This window comes from Mus caroli, unplaced genomic scaffold (assembly GCF_978045245.1).
Source record: "Mus caroli unplaced genomic scaffold, Mus_caroli_1 scaffold_11, whole genome shotgun sequence".
Lineage (NCBI taxonomy): Eukaryota > Metazoa > Chordata > Mammalia > Rodentia > Muridae > Mus > Mus caroli.
In genome coordinates, this window is record NW_028227266.1 from 12714520 (window position 1) to 12734170 (window position 19651).

The following is a 19651-nucleotide window of genomic DNA, read 5'->3' on the forward strand; positions in this document are numbered from 1 at the left end:
AGTCTGGGTCAGTCTAACCTCCACCTAGCTCCAGCCAACCAATTTATAATCCCAAGGTAGTATTTTTTTCATGCTTTCAAAGACATTGACAGACACATTTAGGGGTCTCCTCCATTATCTATTCCAGAAAGTAGAACACTGTCATATGCTCTTGTTGGTTCTTTGAGCATCAAGAAGCAAAATTTGGAAGTTGTGCCTTTTGGGGAGGGAGCACACCAGGAAACATGTCAGCATCTCAGGATGAGAAAGAATGACAGTAAGTGTAGAGCCGGCTTTCTTGGAATCAGCCTGATGACCTGACTCCATTGTTACTTCAGAGAAAGCTTAGCAATATTCATACTAGCAGTGCCATTTTGAACAGAAGCTTTTAAAATGGAGATCATGGCTGACCACTTTGCCAGGATAAAGGCTCCTCTGGACCTCAGTAAGTGGAGATGGGGTTCAAACAAGCCATATTTTGTTTACCCTGCTTCTCATCATACTGAGGACAGAAGCCACACATTCTATGGTATCAAGGAATAGTTTTATAGATGATCTAATATCAAATTTAAATTAAGAGCAATATACTAGCCAAAGTATATGGCAGGAGAGAGGAAAAGAGGTTTGTCACAAGACATTTTTTTTGTTTTGTTTTGTTTTTCGAGACAGGGTTTCTCTGTATAGCCCTGGCTGTCCTGGAACTCACTTTGTAGACCAGGCTGGCCTTGAACTCAGAAATCCACCTGCCTCTGCCTCCCGAGTGCTGGGATTAAAGGCGTGTGCCACCACTCCAGGCCACAAGACACTTTGAAACAAACCTTCTTCCCATGTCATCATCCTTTCATACAGCATCCTTACTTGTCAGACTGTTCAGATTTAGCAGTATCAATGTGAAGTCTCTTGTCACCTGAGTGACAAAGCCATTCCATGTAACTCTAAGATTCTAATGATGTACTTAACAAGCTCCTCTGTGGGAGCATGAGTCAGGGAGGTCCTCCTGACAGATCTTCATGATAAGAGAAGATAAGACCACTCACCTTCTGGGTTGCACTGCACTCACCCAAAATGCAGTGTTGTTGTCAGCAGGGGAGCTGAAGGGCCTGCCCTGCTGGGCAAAAGTGTGTCCTTGAATATGGGGGTTGCCATGTTTTCATAACCATCAAAATGTCTTTCTCCTTTGCATTGATTAATCAATATTCTTATTGAACCATGAATCTAAGATTATATTAGTTTTTAGAGATGAGGTAGGATTTTTACTATGTGTGCCTTTTTAACTTTAGATAACTCGCAGTAGTTTCTGTGTTCTGTGAATACTAGGCACTCTCCTGCTCTGTTTATATAGCATTCCAAATATACAATGAGTTGGTTGCAGTCATCTCCATTAACAGCTGAAGGTACTGAAGTTGTCAAGGAGTAAGACTTTTCTCTCACCCATTCAGTGATAACTGACAGAATCTTTATTACAAACATGGTTGGCCAAACATACAATCACGAGACTCTTTCCATACATGCTGCAATAACAATGAGTTCCTCCCTCTATGCAAATATTTTAAAGGGTGTTCTTCCCAGTAAGAACAAATGCTCACTATGTCAAAAGGAATACGTCTTGCCTTTACCCCAAAGAGTCTATAATAGCATGCCTTTGGGACATATTTTTCAGATAATGCTGGTGAATGGCTGACTCCTTGGGTCAAATTACCACTAAATACACAACTAAGGACCCAGAAATGCTCCAGCCTTAACTCAAAAACTGCAAACAAGGCAACTGATGACATTCTGGGAATCAAGAATGTCATGAAAATGAGCAAAATTGGAACACATGCAAATTTACAGGAAAATGAATGAAAGATGACCTTTTGCTTTTCCAGAAGATGTTTACCCAAAACATCTTTTCCACTGAAGTCATATGATGAAGAGGAGGATATAAAAAACCATGGGGTGGCTAGTGGGGGAAGCAAAGGATTTTACATAGAGTTACCACTAAAGCAAACTGAACTTGTGATGTCTGCACTGGTGACTGGTAGCTTCAGCTCTGACCTCTGGGACAGATCAGGACTCTACCTCTCCTTTCCACAATGGCATTCTGCACCAGAGTTCTGCACATCCAGTAGAAAGGCACCTTCCTCCTGGTGATTCTCTTTAGCCATGTATTTCATGTGCTGCCATTCTGCTCAGCCTCCATGGGCACTGCATTTTCTCATTCTTCCTTCTTTTCTAATTCCTACTCTGCTTGACAATCATGTTCCCTGTGTCACCATCTCCCAGTGGTATCACATCCATCACTAGGTATGGCTGTGTCAGAGTCATGAACGTTGTTTTTCTTGATATTGTCCTTTATCTTATTCAAGGCCTGAAGTTCTCCCCCTTTCCTCCTAAGTGAAGTTCTGGACCTCATAGCACTTAAAAGTTGCTTCTCTGTGGAGCAGAGACTGAAGGAAGGACCATCCACTGACTGCCCCACCTGGGGATCCATCCCACATACAATCACCAAACCCAGACACTATTGTGGATACCAACAAGAGCTTGCTGATAGAAGCCTGATATAACTCTTCTGAGAGGCTCTACCAGTGCCTGACAAATACAGAAGTGGATGCTCACAGCCATCCATGGGAATGAGCACAGGGTACCCAATAAAGGAGCTAGAGAAAGAACCCAAGGAGTTGTAGGGGATTGCAGCCCCATAGAAGGAACAACAATATGAACTAACCAGTAGCCCCAGAGCTCTCTGGGACTAAACAACCAACCAAAGAAAACACGTGGTGGGACTCATGGCTCCAGCTGCAGATGTAGCAGAGGATGGCCTAATTGGACATCAATGTGAGGAGAGGCTCTCGATCCTGTGAAGGCTCTATGCCCCAGTGTAGGAAAATGCCAGGGTCAGGAAACTAGAGTGGGTGGGTTGGGGAGCAGGGGGAGGGAGGAGAGGATAGGGGGAGGGGAGCTTTGGAAGGGAAACCAGGAAAAAGGATAGCATTTGAAATGTAAATAAAGAAAATATTCAATAAAGTAAAAAAAAATAAAGTTGCTTCTCACATTTGCATAAGAGTTCTGCTCTACATTCTCCCACGGTGAATCGGTGCTATTCTGGTATGCACAATTATTATTATTTTTTAAATTTTTAATATTTTTATTACATATTTTCCTCAGTTACATTTCCAATGCTATCCCAAAAGTCCCCCATAGCGCCCCCCACTTCCCTACCCACCCATTCCCATTCTTTTTTTTTTTAAGAGCTTATTTCTTTTTTTTTTATATTTTTATTACATATTTTCCTCAATTATATTTCCAATGCTATCCCAAAAGTCCCCCATAGTGCCCCCCACTTCCCTACCCACCCATTCCCATTCTTTTGGCCCTGGCATTCCCCTATATTGGGGCATATAAAGTTTGCAAGTCCAATGGGCCTCTCTTTCCATTGATGGCCGACTAGGCCATCTTTCGATACATATGCAGCTAGAGACAAGAGCTCCGGGGTTCTGGTTAGTACATCATGTTGTTCCAACAATAGGGTTGCAGATCCCTTTAGCTCCTTGGGTACTTTCTCTAGCTTCTCCATTGGGAGCCCTGTGATACATCCAATAGCTGACTGTGAACATCCACTCCTGTTTTTGCTAGGCCCCGGCATCGTCTCACAAGAGACAGCTATATTTGGGTCCTTTCAGCAAAATCTTGCTAGTGTATGCAATGGTGTCAGCGTTTAGAAGCTGATTATGGGATGGATCCCTGGATACGGCAGTCTCTAAATGGTCCATCCTTTCATCACAGCTACAAACTTTGTCTCTGTAACTCCTTCCCTGGGTGTTTTGTTCCCAATTCTAAGAAGGGGCACAGTGTCCACACTTTGGTCTTCATTCTTCTTGAGTTTCATGCGTTTAGCAAATTGTATCTTATATCTTGGGTATCCTAAGTTTTGGGCTAATATCCACTTATCAGTGAATACATATTGTGTGAGTTCTTTTGTGATTGTGTTACTTCGCTCAAAATGATGCCCTCCAGGTCCATCCATTTGGCTAGGAATTTCATAAATTCATTCTTTTTAATAGCTGAGTAGTACTCCATTGTGTAAATGTACCATAATTTCTGTATCCATTCCTCTGTTGAGGGACATCTGGGTTCTTTCCAGCTTCTGGCTATTATAAATAGGGCTGCTATGAACATAGTGGAGCATGAGTCCTTTTACCGGTTGGGACATCTTCTGGATATATGCCCAGGAGAGGTATTGCTGGATCCTCCGGTAGTACTATGTCCAATTTTCTGAGGAACCGCCAGACTGATTTCCAGAGTGGTTGTACAAGCTTGCAATCCCACCAACAATGGAGGAGTGTTCCTCTTTCTCCACATCCTCGCCAGCATCTGCTGTCACCTGAATTTTTGATCTTAGCCATTCTGACTGGTGTGAGGTGGAATCTCAGGGTTGTTTTGATTTGCATTTCCCTGATGATTAAGGATGTTGAACATTTTTTCAGGTGTTTCTCTGCCATTCGGTATTCCTCAGGTGAGAATTCTTTGTTCAGTTCTGAGCCCCATTTTTTAATGGGGTTATTTGACTTTCTGGAGTCCACCTTCTTGAGTTCTTTATATATATTGGATATTAGTCCCTTATCTGATTTAGGATAGGTGAAGATCCTTTCCCAATCTGTTGGTGGTTTTTTTGTCTTATTGATGGTGTCTTTAGCCTTGCAGAAGCTTTGTAGTTTCATGAGGTCCCACTTGTCAATTCTCGATCTTACAGCACAAGCCATTACTGTTCTATTCAGGAATTTTTCCCCTGTGCCCATATCTTCAAGGCTTTTCCCCACTTTCTCCTCTATAAGTTTCAGTGTCTCTGGTTTTATGTGAAGTTCCTTGATCCACTTAGACTTGACCTTAGTACAAGGAGATAGGAATGGATCGATTCGCATTCTTCTACATGTTAACAACCAGTTGTGCCAGCACCATTTGTTGAAAATGCTGTCTTTCTTCCACTGGATCGTTTTAGCTCCCTTGTCGAAGATCAATTGACCGTAAGTGTGTGGGTTCATTTCTGGGTCTTCAATTCTATTCCATTGGTCTATTTGTCTGTCACTATACCAGTACCATGCAGTTTTTATCACAATTGCTCTGTAGTAAAGCTTTAGGTCCGGCATGGTGATTCCACCAGAGGTTCTTTTATCCTTGAGAAGAGTTTTTTAAAGACAATCTTGTAGGTAATTACTAGGTTTTTTAAAGTGGAAAATCTACTTATGGCATTTATGTTTGCCTCTGGTTTTTAATCAGTTATCATAGGCTGTGATAGTGAATCTTCACCATCAATTTCATTATATTTACAAGTAGTTAGGAGATTAATAAGAATAGCTTTGGATGTCTGTGAGGACATTTCTAGAAAGGATTAATCAATGGGTACTAATAGTCCTGATGATGGATGGGATCATCCCACAGTCTGTGGGCCCAGATAGAATAAGAGGAATAGAGACCAGCTTCCAGCCAAAGCCTGCTCTCCTTGTGATTTCTGAATGGAGTCATTCTGTTCCTCCATCCCTGCCATGATGGCCTGAAGCTTCTGACACTACAGCCAAACCCTCCTTCCTTTATTGAGTCGTTTTGTCTAATATTTTGTCAGTTAGGTAAAATATGAAGCTGGTTTTGTGCTCACATGAATGATAATTCACTTTGATTTGGTAGTAATTTAACTCTCCCCCCACATTGTATTATATTATATTATATTATATTATATTATATTATATTATATTGTATTATATTTCTTGATGAGCTTGATCTTTCAAAGGTAATCTAGTTATGCCATAATTTCTAAATGAGAGAAAGGAAAAGTTAAAGTTAATGACTTTGTAAGGTTTTCAAAATAGTTTATATTTTAAAGAAAAAGGTTTTATCCTTCGTTGACACTCCCTTTTGTGGATTATTTATTTCTCAGATAAACAGTTCTAACACAATCCTTCACAGACTTTGAAAGGACAATACTCAGCTTCATACGGAAAAACAAAACAAACAAAAACCCAGGATAGCGAAATAATCCTGTACAATAATAGAACATCAAGAGGTATCACCATCCCTGATTTCAAGCTCTACTACAGAGTAATAAAAGCCACATGATATTGGCATAAAAACAAAGAGGTTGATCAATAGAATTGAATCAAACACCCAGACGTAAATCCACACACCCACGGACACCTGATCTTTGATAAACAAGCCAAATATAGATAAAAAGGAAGCATATTCAATAAACGGTGCTTGTCTAACTGGATATCTGCATGCAGAAGAATGCAAGTAGATTCTTATCTATCACCCTACACAAACCTCAAGTCCAAGGGGATCAAATACTTCAATATAAAACCAGGTCAGCTGAACCTATTAGGATTATAGAATATTCTGCCTCTTCCTCCCAGGTGCTGGGATTAAAGGCATGTGCCAAACACCGCCCGGTCCATGGCAGCTCTTATAAAAGAAACCATTTAATTGGGGTTGGCGTGCAGTTCTGAGGTTTAGTCCATTATCATTGTGGCAGGAAGCATGGTGGCATGAAGCAGACATGGTTCTAGATAGGGAGCATAGAGTTATATATCTAGATCTGTAGGCAGCAGGAAGAGAACTGTTATCCCCTAGGTTTTAGTTGAGCTTCTGAGACCTCAAAAGTTACCCCCCCCCAGTGAAATCTTTCCTCTAACAATTCATCTACTCTAACAAGACCGCACCTCCTAACAGTGCCATTCCCTAGTGACCAGGCATTCAAATGTATGAGTGGATGGGGACCATTCTTATTCAGACCATCACAGTGGGGAATAAAGTAGAACACTCTGGCACAGGAGAGTAGTGTAGGCACCAAGAAATGGGACCACATGAAACTGAAAAGCTTTTATAAGGCAAAGAACACTGTCAATAGGACAAAATGGCAGCCTACAAAATGGGAAAAGAAATTCTCACCAATCCACTTCTGGCAAAGGGCTAATATCTAACACACATAGAGAACTCAAGTAACTAAACATCAAGAAACCAAAAAAATGTGATTTAAAAACACTTGACATAGGGGTAAACAGAATTCTCAAAAGAGGAATCTGAAATAGCTGAGAAACAAAAAATGTTCAACATCCTTATCCATCAGTGAAACACAAATGAAAACTACTTTGAGATTCTATCTGATAACTGTAAGAATGACTAAGATCAAAATTCAGTGACCCATCTCATGATAATGATGTGAACAAATGAGAACACTCCCCCATTGCTGGGGGGATGTAAACTTTTACAGGCACTATGGAAATCAATTGTGAAGTTCCCTCAGACAACTAACCTACCTCAAGATACAGCTATTAGGCATATACCCCAATGATGTTCCATTCCACCACAAGGATACTTGCTCAGTTATGTTATTAGCAACTTTATTTATAATAACCATGAACTGGAAACAACTTAGATGTCCTTCACCTGAAAAATGGATAAAGGAAATTTACACAATGGAGTATTGCTCAGCTGTTAAAGAAAGGTAACATCATGAAATTTTCAGGTAAATGGATAGAACTAGAAAAATCATCCTGAGTGAGGTAACCCAGACCCAGAAAGACAAACATGATATGTACTCACTTGTAAAGTGGACATTAGCTCTAAAGTAAAGAATAATTATGCTACAATCCAGAGACCCAGAAGGCTAAGTAAGATGGAAGGCTCAGAGGTGGGGGTAGGAGGCTCACAAATCTTCCTGGGGAGGAGAATTAAAATAGTTTTATGGAGACCTGGGGACAGGTGGGTTTTGGAAAAGGGGGAATCAGGCAATGGGTGAGAGGGGATGAGGGAGAGACAACTGGAATAAGGAGACTTTTAGGAGCAGTGTACAAACACAGTGCCATGGAAACTTCTGGAATCTTACATGAGTGACCCTAGTGAAGTCTCTGAGTAATAGGGCATAAGGAGCCCAAACTGGCCATCTTATAACCACTTAAGGCTCTCTCTCAGCCATGGAACCAGGACATCAACTCATCCACAAAACTTTCGATCTACAATCTATCCTGCCTGTAAGGTGTACTCGGGTAAGAGTGGTGCAGAACTTGTCGGGGTAGTCAACTAACAATTAGTACAACTTGAGGCCCATGCTATGAGAGGGAGCTTATGCCTGATACTGCCTGGATGCCTGGGAATCAGAGGCAGGACAGCCCAGAGACCCAGGATAGAACCAAATATACCTGGGGAAAAAAAATCAATGAAACGATTCCTAATGGCATTCAGCTGGACTCAGAGCAGTACCTATCCTAGTTGTTACCAGAGAGTCATAGTCCAGCAATTTATGGGAACAGATCAGACATAAACACTAGGCAGAGCTTGGGGAATGCAGAGGAAGGGGTATAAAATCCAGAGGGTTTAAGGACACCAGGAGAACACAGCCTGCAAAATCAACTGAGCAGGTTTCACTGTGGTGCACAGAGACTTAAGTGACAGACATAGACCTATATGGGTCTGAGCTAGGAACTCTACATATACATTATTACTGTATAGTTTGGTTTTCTAGTGAGATTCCTGAAAGGGGGGCTGTCTCCCACTCTTTTGATTGTACTTGGAACCCTTTTTCTCCTACTGAGTTGCCTTAACCAGCCTTAACACGAGAGTTTATGTCTTGTCTTACTGTAATATGCTATGCCATGTTCAGTTGATATCTCTGGGAGGCCTGTTCTGTTTTTGAAAAGAAACAGAGAGGATCTAGAGGAAAGAGAAGGTGAGGGAAGGATTTGGGAGAGGTGGAGGGAGGGGAAACTAGGGTCAGCCTGTAATGTATGAGAAAAGAATAAAGAATAAAAGAAAAAAGAAAACAAAATAATTAACAGTGGTTTTTATAGTTAGTGGTACTTCCCTTTATGGATTATTTATACTTTTATATTTATCTTTTTATGGATTATTTATATTTCCCTTTATGGATTATTTATTATTTATTAGATAAACAGGTGTCTGCAGTGCCCATTAGATGCCTGAAAATGTGCCAGCAATAAAGACAGAATTGATGTAAACGTGATCTTTAAAATGAAGAGTATGAGTCAGGGGCAGAATGCCTGCCTGGCCTGTAGAAAACCCTCGATTCCATCCTCAGCACCATGCAAACAAAGGGCACAAAGCCACAGTTGTCGTCACCAATTTCCTTTTAGCCAAGAGGAATCTTGACTTCACTGGAGAAGATATTTAGGACCTGGCAAATATCCGTAAGACTAGTCCCAGCTAAGTCAGGCTAAAGGACAGTGAGGTAGGTTGGCTATGTGGCTTGTTTCTGCCTTTTTATTTATTTTCTTCCTGTTCCAACTTCTGTCAGGGATCACAGCATAACTGAAGATGATTAGAATGTTTTAAGTATTAGAGATGTACTCCAAGTCTCTCTACTTTTCTTGGTTTTGTATGTTTGTGTTGGAAAATAATGATGTAGATGGCTTAGAGGAGAGACATTGTGAAAGCCAGCCAGCTAAGCCTCTGTATTTTAGTGTGGGAAGAAAAGTTTCTCTGATTTTTTTTAATGAATTCTTGGACAATTCTGTGGCTTTGCTGCAAAAATGTCCTGCTGGAGTAGAGGATTACCTTACACGGGTCATTACACCTCCAAAGCTCGAAGAGGGCATTAAATTAAAATTCCCTGCACCTAGTAGGCAGAACATCATGACACTCAAAAGCTGTGAAAGTGCTAAATGAATTCTGAGCAGTAACATTACCAGCACTACATATTTATTGAGTTCAATGGCCTGCTAGGCACAGTCAGACAGATTATGCAAGCAGTCTCCACAAAAGAGCAACAGCAACCATCTCACAGGAATTCACCCTTTCATTGACTTTAGGAATAGACACTATAATTTGACTTGTTAGAAACAGTCTCCATTCAAAAGTACCTCAAGGTTCTCTATGCCTTTGTTTGATTTGAAAGTGGCCGCCTCTCTGCAGTTTACCATCTATGAATGCGGCCAAGTCTCCCAATTTCAAAATTACCATAAGAATGCTGAAGGCATTGAACTGAAGAACTCTATCCCCATTGCAACTGAAAATTACAGATAAAACTTTCTGGGTAATATTAAACGTATTAGTTGTAAAACAGAAATTACACTATTATATTTTTTGTTTAGGTAGGAAAACATGCATTTTCAAAATTAATAGCACTGGGATTTTTAAATTAGCCTTCAGTTTTCAGAACATATGCATACACACACACCCCAAAGGCATCAAAGGCATTTAAAGAATTTCTTCATAAAATCCAACTTTTTAAACTTGAAGTTTTCAGTAGTATCCATTTTTCAAATGGCCCAAGTACAAAGAGAGATGGTGAACTACGATGGGCTCCAGCCGGGTATAGAATCAATACACTCGTGGGGATCAATAAAGAGCAACTTTACATATATGGGGATAACTCAGTTTAAGAAGCCTGACTTTCTTTATGCAAATGACAACCCATCAGGAAGAAATTAAGCACTTAAGAGAAAATGGGTTATAAACTGTCATTATTGGATTTCGTGATCTGACAGCTCTGAAAGTGACTACAATGTAATTTCCCAAGTTGGTAGCCACAATAATAGAACATCTGGATGTGACTGAAATGTGTGGCAATTAAAAAGAGAACAAGAAGGCAATGGGACAATGGTTCTCCATCTACTTATAACTCTTGTGGCTTTGAACTTCTAACCCATCATTCCTGTGATTATAAGTTCATCTCTGATCTTGTCTCTAGCAGCTATACACTGTTGTCTTGCTTCCTTAATGTGCTGCACCAAGCCTTTAGTCCACACACCTGTGCAAAGAGCTAAGCAATTAGTATGTAATGTCAGTTGTAAATTGGTCAGAGTGCTGCTTTCTACTTTATTTATTCCCAGAGATGTGAATTGTGTCCTACTGGGGTCAAATAAATTCATGGTGGGTGATGTAATAATGGGGACCAAGCTGATTTTTCTCCTCAGTTGGAATCTACATAGATGTGGTCTCTTCTGGTGTTTCTGAAGTAGATTTATCTAGTTTCCTATTCACATCTCTGGAAATTTCCAGCACAGTCCCAGAATCTAGATTTTTCTCTTAGATAAATCTAGCTGTAAAGCTGAGCTGCCACTCAATCCTGGGCATATACCCAAAAGATGCTCTACCCTACCACAAGGACACTTGCTCCACTATGTTGGTAGCAACTTTATTTATAATAGTCAGAAACAGGAAACAACCCAGATGCCCCTCAACTGAAGAATGGCTAAAGAAAAATAGTTCATTTACACAATGGGATACTATTAAGCTATTAAAAACAAGGACATGAAATTTGCAGGCAAATGGATGGAACTAGAAAATATCAACCTGAGTGAGGTAACCCAGACCCAAAAGGACATGCATGGCATTTACTCACTTATAAGTGGCTATTAGCCATAAAGTACAGTATAAACATACTACACTGCATAGAGCCCAAAATGCTAAATAACAAGTAGGGCTCAAGGAATGGAAATAAAATAGTCATCTTCCTCTGTTCTTAAATATGAATAGTTGAGGAAGAATGCTTTTCAGTTCAGTTAAGCTATACTTAAGATTCTAGTAGGTTTAAACACATAGCCAGGAAGGAAGCAAAGGCAATCTTAAAGGACCCTGTAATCTTTAGTCTCCACAGACTCATCCATAAATTATATATTCACTTGTATTTCACTCCTCGAACAGGATATCTCACAGGAGTATATTATTTTCCCTGCCATCCCTTCCCCCAAGCCACATCTTAAGGCTGTGTGAAAGTGAGTTTAGCTGAGGGCACCAAGTTTTCTGAGTCCCTGGGTAGCTCAGCCTCCATGCAAACTGATGACAATCAGTCAATGGCTGCTTCTCTGTCTGCTGCATCCATAAGCATCACCCGGCTGCATTTTGCTTTGCCTTTCCTTTTTACTAAAGATTTACTATTTAATTTTATTTTGTGTATGAATTTTATATATGCACACTGCATGTGTTCCTGGTGTCCTTAGAGGTCAGAAAAGGGTGTCACAATCCATGGGACTGGAGTGAAACACAGGTGTTAGCTGCAATGTCAATGCTGGAGATTGCACTTGAGTATTTTGCAAGAGCAGTAAGTGCTCTTATCAACTGAGCCAGATATAGATGGTAGGATTTTGCCTTCCAACCCATGATGGCATACATACTCTCTTAATAACACATGAAGCTTCAGCCACAGTAGTGCTTTGTCTCCATTGACACCACTGAGTATCACCGTTAGGACAGGCAACAATGTTAGATATGAATGTTGCTCATATGATCATATTTGGTAAATGTTTATCCTGGTTTTAATTGAGTTTTAAATACCCCCATCACTTAGACTAGCTGTTTCTAGGTGTTGTTTAATGGTGAGATATAATGGTTGTATAGGATTTATTGCTACCTTTGACAAAAAATGGTTACAATGTGGATTCAATGAGAACATGCTGTGGTGTGGAATGTCAGTCTACACTGAAAGTGAGAGGAATAACTGATGATTTGGGTATGTGTGTGTGTGTGTGTGTGTATATATATATATATATATATATATATATATATATATATATATATATATGTGTGTGTGTGTGTGTGTGTGTGTGTGTATGAAGGTACCCATAGAGGCCAGAAGAATATGTAGGAGCCCTGGAGCTGGAATTGTGATAAGAGTACTGGAAACTGAGCTCTGATCCTCTGCAAGAGCAGAAAAGAACTTAAGCACTTGAGAAGTCTAGGCTGACTCCATGACAAGCTTCAAATTGGCAGTTCCAGAGAAGCAGCCTAAATCTCTGTTTCCAAGAACTGGGCAAGTCCAGGCCTCAGCAGCTGCCTCACCACCTGGCCTGAGGCAAGAACAATGGGTCAGCAGCAGTTTCCAGACTTCTTCAGCAACGGTTTTCAGACTTTCCCAGCAATAGTTTTCAGTCCCTGCTCCCTGGTAATGGTTCTGGAATGTTCCTAGAGATGGAGCAAGATAAAGGTCACCCTACCCCCCAGAATTCCTTTGGTGTTCTTTAAATCTGGCCTGGGAGCTCTATTTTGTATGGCTTGTAGAGATTGTGTCTCTGTCTTGGTAATGGGAGTCCCCAGCATGCTGGACTTCCGCAGAATAAAACACTGCATTTGCTTACATACTGTTTGAGTCCAGGGTGTCATTCTTGGGCAAATCATGCACCATCACAAACTACATCCCTCTCTAGTCATATGTGACACCTTTATGCAAGATTATATTACTAAATGTGTGTATGTATGTAAATGCAAAATATTCTGAAAATCACAGAACAAATTAGAAAAGGTAGTTATTATTGGTTGGGAAAATTATGGATGCTATGAAATTTTTCTTATTAAAATTTTCCTAGCTGTTTATGTCATTTTAAGTGTCTCTCTTTCTCCCCTACAATAAATATTTGTTTTGTATTCTATATTTTTGTACATCTCAGTTGTGTTTGAAACTATTCCATAATTCAAAATAATTATACTCCTTAAAATCCCAGTCTTCTAAGATTCTAAAAGAGATTTATTAATTTAGTTTTTGTCTCCCTTATACATATGTATGTGTGTCTGTATGTATGTTTGTGTGAGTAGGAAGGGTGGGTGTGTACTATGTATGTGTCTCTCTGTGTGTATAGATAAATATATGTATGTGTGTATGTATACATATTTATGTATGCAAGTATGCATATGTATGTGGACATGTGGAAACATATGTGTATGTAACTGCATTTGTATATATATTTGTGAATGTGCATTTGTATTTATTGTGTTTATGTATTTGTGTGTATGTATATGTATGTGTATATACTTCCATATGTCTGAGTATGTATATGCATGTTGTATATATGTCTCTGTGTATATATGTATGTGTGCATATGCATTCATGTATATGTGTGCATACATATGTATGTGTATGTATATGTTTGTGTGTATGCATATGACTCTGTATATGTAGTGTGTATGTGTGCATGTGGGTACATATATTACATATAGGTATGTACGTCGCTATCTCTCTGTGTGTTTGTGTGTATGTATGCATATGCTTTAAAGACATCAGAATTTGTGTGTGTTCCTCCTTACATGTTAATGTCTTTGTTTTCTGACAGGGACTTTTAAATGATTTGCCCTTGGAAATATTGCTGTAGATGGGCAGATGGCTTTATACATGTATTGAAGTATAGATCATGGATTTGTCATGGCCTTGGGCAGGGAGGTCTGTGATTTTTTCATGTAGAGATGGCACCCTCATGCTCTGGCTGTAGCTGATAGAAACATAACATCATTCTCTGTTTTATAAATGCTGAATAAATAAAAACCCTTATCATGTTCTCTTGTCAAAACAAACAAAAGGGTCTCCAATTCCTGTACATTTTGAAAGCCTGTCTGCTGTTGACTTGGCTCTCTGCCCAATAAGGCCAGAGTAGAGCTTTGAATTTCAATGGCTACCCTGCCTTCTCTTTCAGCTCCCCAGAGACTTTGGGTAAGGGTCCTGAAGCTTAGAAAAGCGACACTTTGCCTAAAAGATATTTTTTTTCTCCACAGGGAGGTGACATAGAAAGAATCATGTCCCTCTACAGTGGAGAAGACTTTCTAGATTGGTCAGAGTCCTCTGCAGACTCTGGCTGCCTGGGCTGGAGAGCTAAAGCTACAATGTTTATATTGTAAACAGATATTGATAATTCTATGTTTTACTTGAGAGTAGTCACCTGAAAGTAGTCACCATCTCAATCGTGTCATGGGAAAGTTCACATTAGCATAGGGCTTAGCTCCATGTCCAGCCCTTATGCAACAGCAGTTTTGAAAGTGCTTGGTGGCACACCAGGAATTACAGTGGTGCCTCATGAAAATCTAAGATCTTCCTTCTGAATTAGATATTTGTCACCTCCTGTGGGTGATGGATTGCCAGCAGGGGAGTGTGATTTAGGAACTGCTCTTCAGAATTGAACACTGGCTGTGGTCCGATCAGTACCATCCTCTGCAGAGTGGGATGGCAGAACAAAGTCTTTCCTTCACAGCACAGGAAATATGGCTAGCACAGGACACTAGGGAGACAGCCTTCCATTCCTCTAAGGATTAGGCTCTGGAAATAGGAGGTTGAAGTAGTCTTGTATTTACTTTTCTCCACAAATTATCATCCTTTCAAAAGCAGATGCTTACCAAAGTAGGGAAGTCCCCAGGAGACACATACACTGGCAAATGGATTTGCATTGGAAGCAGGAGGAAGTAGTTTAAGAACTTACTAAAGTACAGCACATTTCTCTTATTGTTGGGGAGAGAGCAATTGGCATGCATCCCATACCTGAATAAAATTGTCAAAGGACAAATCTAATTAATAAGAAAGTGAAGAGACTTTTAAGCATGAAGAAAATCATAGCCACATGAGGTGTATTCTACAGAAGATAATGGATGAGTTTGTGAAAAAGACATATGCTAAACAGTACACACGCCTATAGGTCTCATGTACATCTCTGATATGACTTCATATTTATGCCAATTTTACCATATAAAGTCTTACCACATTCTTTTACCAACTTCAAGTTATAGACATATTCAGCAAAATTTCTCACCAGCTATCTTTACACTGGTTACTGGGTCCTGTCACAGTTCTTGATTTGTAAGTAAAATACTTTCTCTGTTCCCTTTGGGAGAGTTTAATCAGAGCATCCAGTTCCAAACAGATCATCATTTCGAAATCAAAATAGGAGCAGAATCTAGAAACACACAATAGAGCTAGAACTTTAGAATTACACACACACACACACACACACACACATACAAACACACAATATTAGAGTCAACTGCTGGAGTAGTTATAAAAAATATAAATGAATAAAAGGTAACTGACAGTGTTTTCTGAAGACCAGGGAGAAAGGAGATGAGAAAGGGAGGGAACAGCAATATTTTGGAGACTTTGTGGGTGCCTGGCTCTCTCTGCACCTTGTGAATATAAGGCAGCTGCTATTCTGTTTTACAGATAAGAAAAATTATGACGAGATAATTTAACTTGGAAATCCTCCTACAAATGAAAGGAGGCAGAGAACTCTTGGCCTCTGTCTCTGAGCTTACACTCTCTCCATAATGCTGATAGTGCCCCCAACACTGTTTCTAGAGTGACACCAGTTACATCACACACACTATATTCAGAGTTTCCCAGGTGTAGAACACAGAGGCAAGAAATCCAGTATGTCCTGACCACACCCCAGTGTTCACAGACACACATCCATACCCTGAGCACATTTCAGGTTGTTATTTCATCTACTCTTTACACCAAGTGAGAGGCAGGAAATGCTACTCCTCTTCATGGGTGAGGAACATAGCATCTAGAGAGGTCCAAGACTTCACTTGAGCTCTGAGAGTCTATTGAACGGCAGCCGTCTCCACACGGCCTTGATTCAATACTACAAGAAATGGAGTTTCAAGCCCTTGGGTGCTTCAGCATCTGATAGGTGAGAAGCCAGTCTTCATCAGTGCTTACACTACAAGAAAGAGCTAGTCCTTTTATTGCTTATTTCACAATGACTTCTCTGAAAATGGAGTAAACCAGACCCAAGTTAAAACTACCAACCATGGTGCTTATTCTCTAATTAATGTGTCTTTTCCAACACTACATATGGGTGTTGGAACTGGCCTCTGGCACCACAGCTGCAACTGCCTGTCAAGGGTTGTATAAAGTTTGAATATGTGAGCTGCAAACCTATTTTTGTATTTATGGAGGTGAGAAAAGATCAGGGAATATTTTCACATAAGTGACTTCCAAGGTAGGTGAGAATTAACACTCAGAAATCATAGAGGAAGCAGGCACTGCACATGCACGTCTGTCTACAGTTTCTTGATGTTCTTACTGTGTTGGCAAGTTCTCTGGATTTTGATAACAACCAACTTCTGATATTCATAGGTTGTTCATTTGATGAGGCAGTCTAGCTACATAGGCTAGACTAGTCAGAATTGTGGTTCATCTGCCTCTGCCTCCTGAATAATGGGTCACAGTTATGTGCCAGAACAGTAATGACAGCCACAGATTAATGTGACTTCTCTACCAAATCACAAGCTCATGTATCCTACACACAATAAAAATAAGTATTTTTTAAGCAAGGTATAACTGAAGTGCCTTCTATCATGAGGACAGCAACTGACATCCAACCACTTATGCCCTCTGGGTTTCTTTACAGGGTGTATGCGCCCTGTTGGCTTCCAAATTGACTCTTTTGAGGAGAATCACCTTCATTTTTACTGGAAAGAAAAGGTATAAAACAGACCTAGAAGTTTCTATGAGCATAAGAGAATCACAGTGTTACTTGGGCAATTAAACTCCTAAGAGATTAAGTTCTGCACGCAGGACTTTCCAAATGGATCAGCAGTTACAGAAATCTGTGTCTCCACTACAAAATTACTATTTTAGGCAGGACTAACCTAAAGCAAGATCAATTAAAATATAAATGGGTGTTATTTAAACTCTCTTGTGATGTTACATAAAATAAAAACACAATGGCTATAAAAATACAGTTTAAAGGTTGAGATTAAGAAAATGAAAAGAAGAGAAACAGGAAAGGAGAGGATGAGGGGAATGGAGAAATGGAAAGAGAAAGAGGGGAGAGAGGAAGAGAGAGGAGAAAAAGACAAAGAGAGAGAGAGGCAGAGACAGAGATTCAGTTTTTGAGTCTCAGTAGACTCAAAATTGGGAAGACAATTAGGAGTATCTCATGGCACAATGGTCTGACTCAAATGACCCAGAGCCCTTATCAACTGCCTGTCTTGGATCCCTGATGGGGTCTGGAAAAGATAATTCCCTTCTTAGCCTGACTACATTGTTCTCACCCTCCTCCAGACCACACTGCCCTACCCGAGTCTCACTAGGATCTTCCCATAGACTCCCATTGTCCTCACTGCCCTACCCTAGATTGACTGCAATCAATCTATCAAAGGCTAATGGCTTTCTGTTACTCAAGGAAAACCATGGGATCCTTACTTCAAGAACCTGTTTGCTTTTCGCTTTGACTTTCCACCACATCACCTTCTGCCCTTACTCCACGCTGAGACTTTTCCGTATTTTCTGTTTCTTGGACAGTCTCACATTCAAGCCACCAAATGTCACCTCTTTGAACAGAGCGTCCTCCATTCTCTCTTGCATTCTCTCGCTACTATTTTAGTGGCTTCTTCCTTTGACTATCTCATGGCTAGTCATTCCTGTCCTCGGTCTGTAGAGAGACTGGTTAATCCCCAGCCACAGGCAGAAGCTAGGCTGCATGTATAGTTGCCCAGGATCGCTATTTTTTCTCAGAGAATAGAGATAAACTTTACATCTGAAGGTTCTATCCTTAGATCGCCACATAATAGTTAAGACCTCAATAACTGCTTGACTTTCCTCAACTTTCCTCATGTCAGTGGCTGGACTGAGCATCTCACATAAATTGTGACCATGTAACAACTGTGGGACTCTAGTTTCTATGATGCTTTACCTCCTTTTTATTTGATATCATTTGAACAATTAGGCTCTGGACCTGAAATTCAAAATATCAGTGTGTTACTCAATACTTAGCTAAGTTTCTGAAGAACTTGAAAGCATCAAGGATTTGCATGGGGAGCAAAGTCTACTGACCCTCAAATAACCTTGTATCACTTCTCCACAACACAACCTCATTACTGCTCTGTGTTACCCCTCCCAGGATGCTAAGGACTTCACCTAATGAGATAGTATCTTCCTTTCTTTCTTCTCAGAGCTAGTAGATTTAGTTGCCCCATAACACAGCCTCTCCAGGGCTGTCCCTGGAAAGCATAAAAACACACAAAACTCAGACGTGATTGACCTGAATCAGTTGGAGTATCAGCCTATTAATAGGATTTTGGAAAAAGTATTATTTTTGTCAGCCTGTAGTCTTTATCTTTATGTGATAAAGGTAGTGCTTTGCTGTAATAACAACACTCTGCTATGCAGGGGACTTGGAGTTCTGATAATTACTTTGCTATAGAACACAAGGTTTACTTCTAACAGTGTCCCTGTGAGGTATATATACCATGCATGCTCTGCCATACTTCAGGGCAAGGAAATGGTTCACAAAGAGTCCAGGGTGATTAGTTATATAGCATGATGAAAAACTTCAAGCTACACAAGCCACTTCCATGCCCAGTGTTCCTTAAATAGATCCTTCATGGTGAACAAATAAATAAAGGAGGATTCCTGTACAAGATTTGAGAGTTGTGTATGTGCATATACATGTATGTGTGTATTTGTGTAGGTTTGTGTAGGTATGTCTATAAAGTGTGCAAATATGTCTAGACATGTAGGTGTGTGTATAAGTATATAGAAGTATATAGATATGTGGTTATATATATATATATACATATATATATATATATATATATATATATATATATATATATATATACCCACATATACATACAGACATATATGTGTCTAGGCATGTGGTTGTGTATGAGAGTGTATGTGTGCAGGTGTGGAATGTGTGTGCAAGTCTTAGGGATAAAGGGAACATTTCAAAATCATGTGTACATCATCAGCTCTGAACATCCTCCTCATTGGCCATCATCTGCCATACTATATCACACTGTCACACTTAAATCATGGTCCTATAAAACTCCTCCAAACTTCCCAGCAAAGATCCTAGAAATGTATAGAAAGAAAGAAGATCCACAGACCTCGCTCACGTCTCTGTTCTCATCTGTTGCGTTATACTCTTTTTAACTTCTCTTTCAGCAGCAATGCTCTTAGAGTTTCCACTGTGGATGGCTG

At 40.0% G+C, this 19651-nt stretch overlaps 1 protein-coding gene across 3 annotated transcripts in view; it reads right to left on the reverse strand.

The window, feature by feature from the left end:
* The window catches only part of Fat3 (FAT atypical cadherin 3), a 588937-nt gene that overhangs the window by 153243 nt on the left and 416043 nt on the right, over window positions 1-19651 (reverse strand). The window lies entirely within an intron of this gene.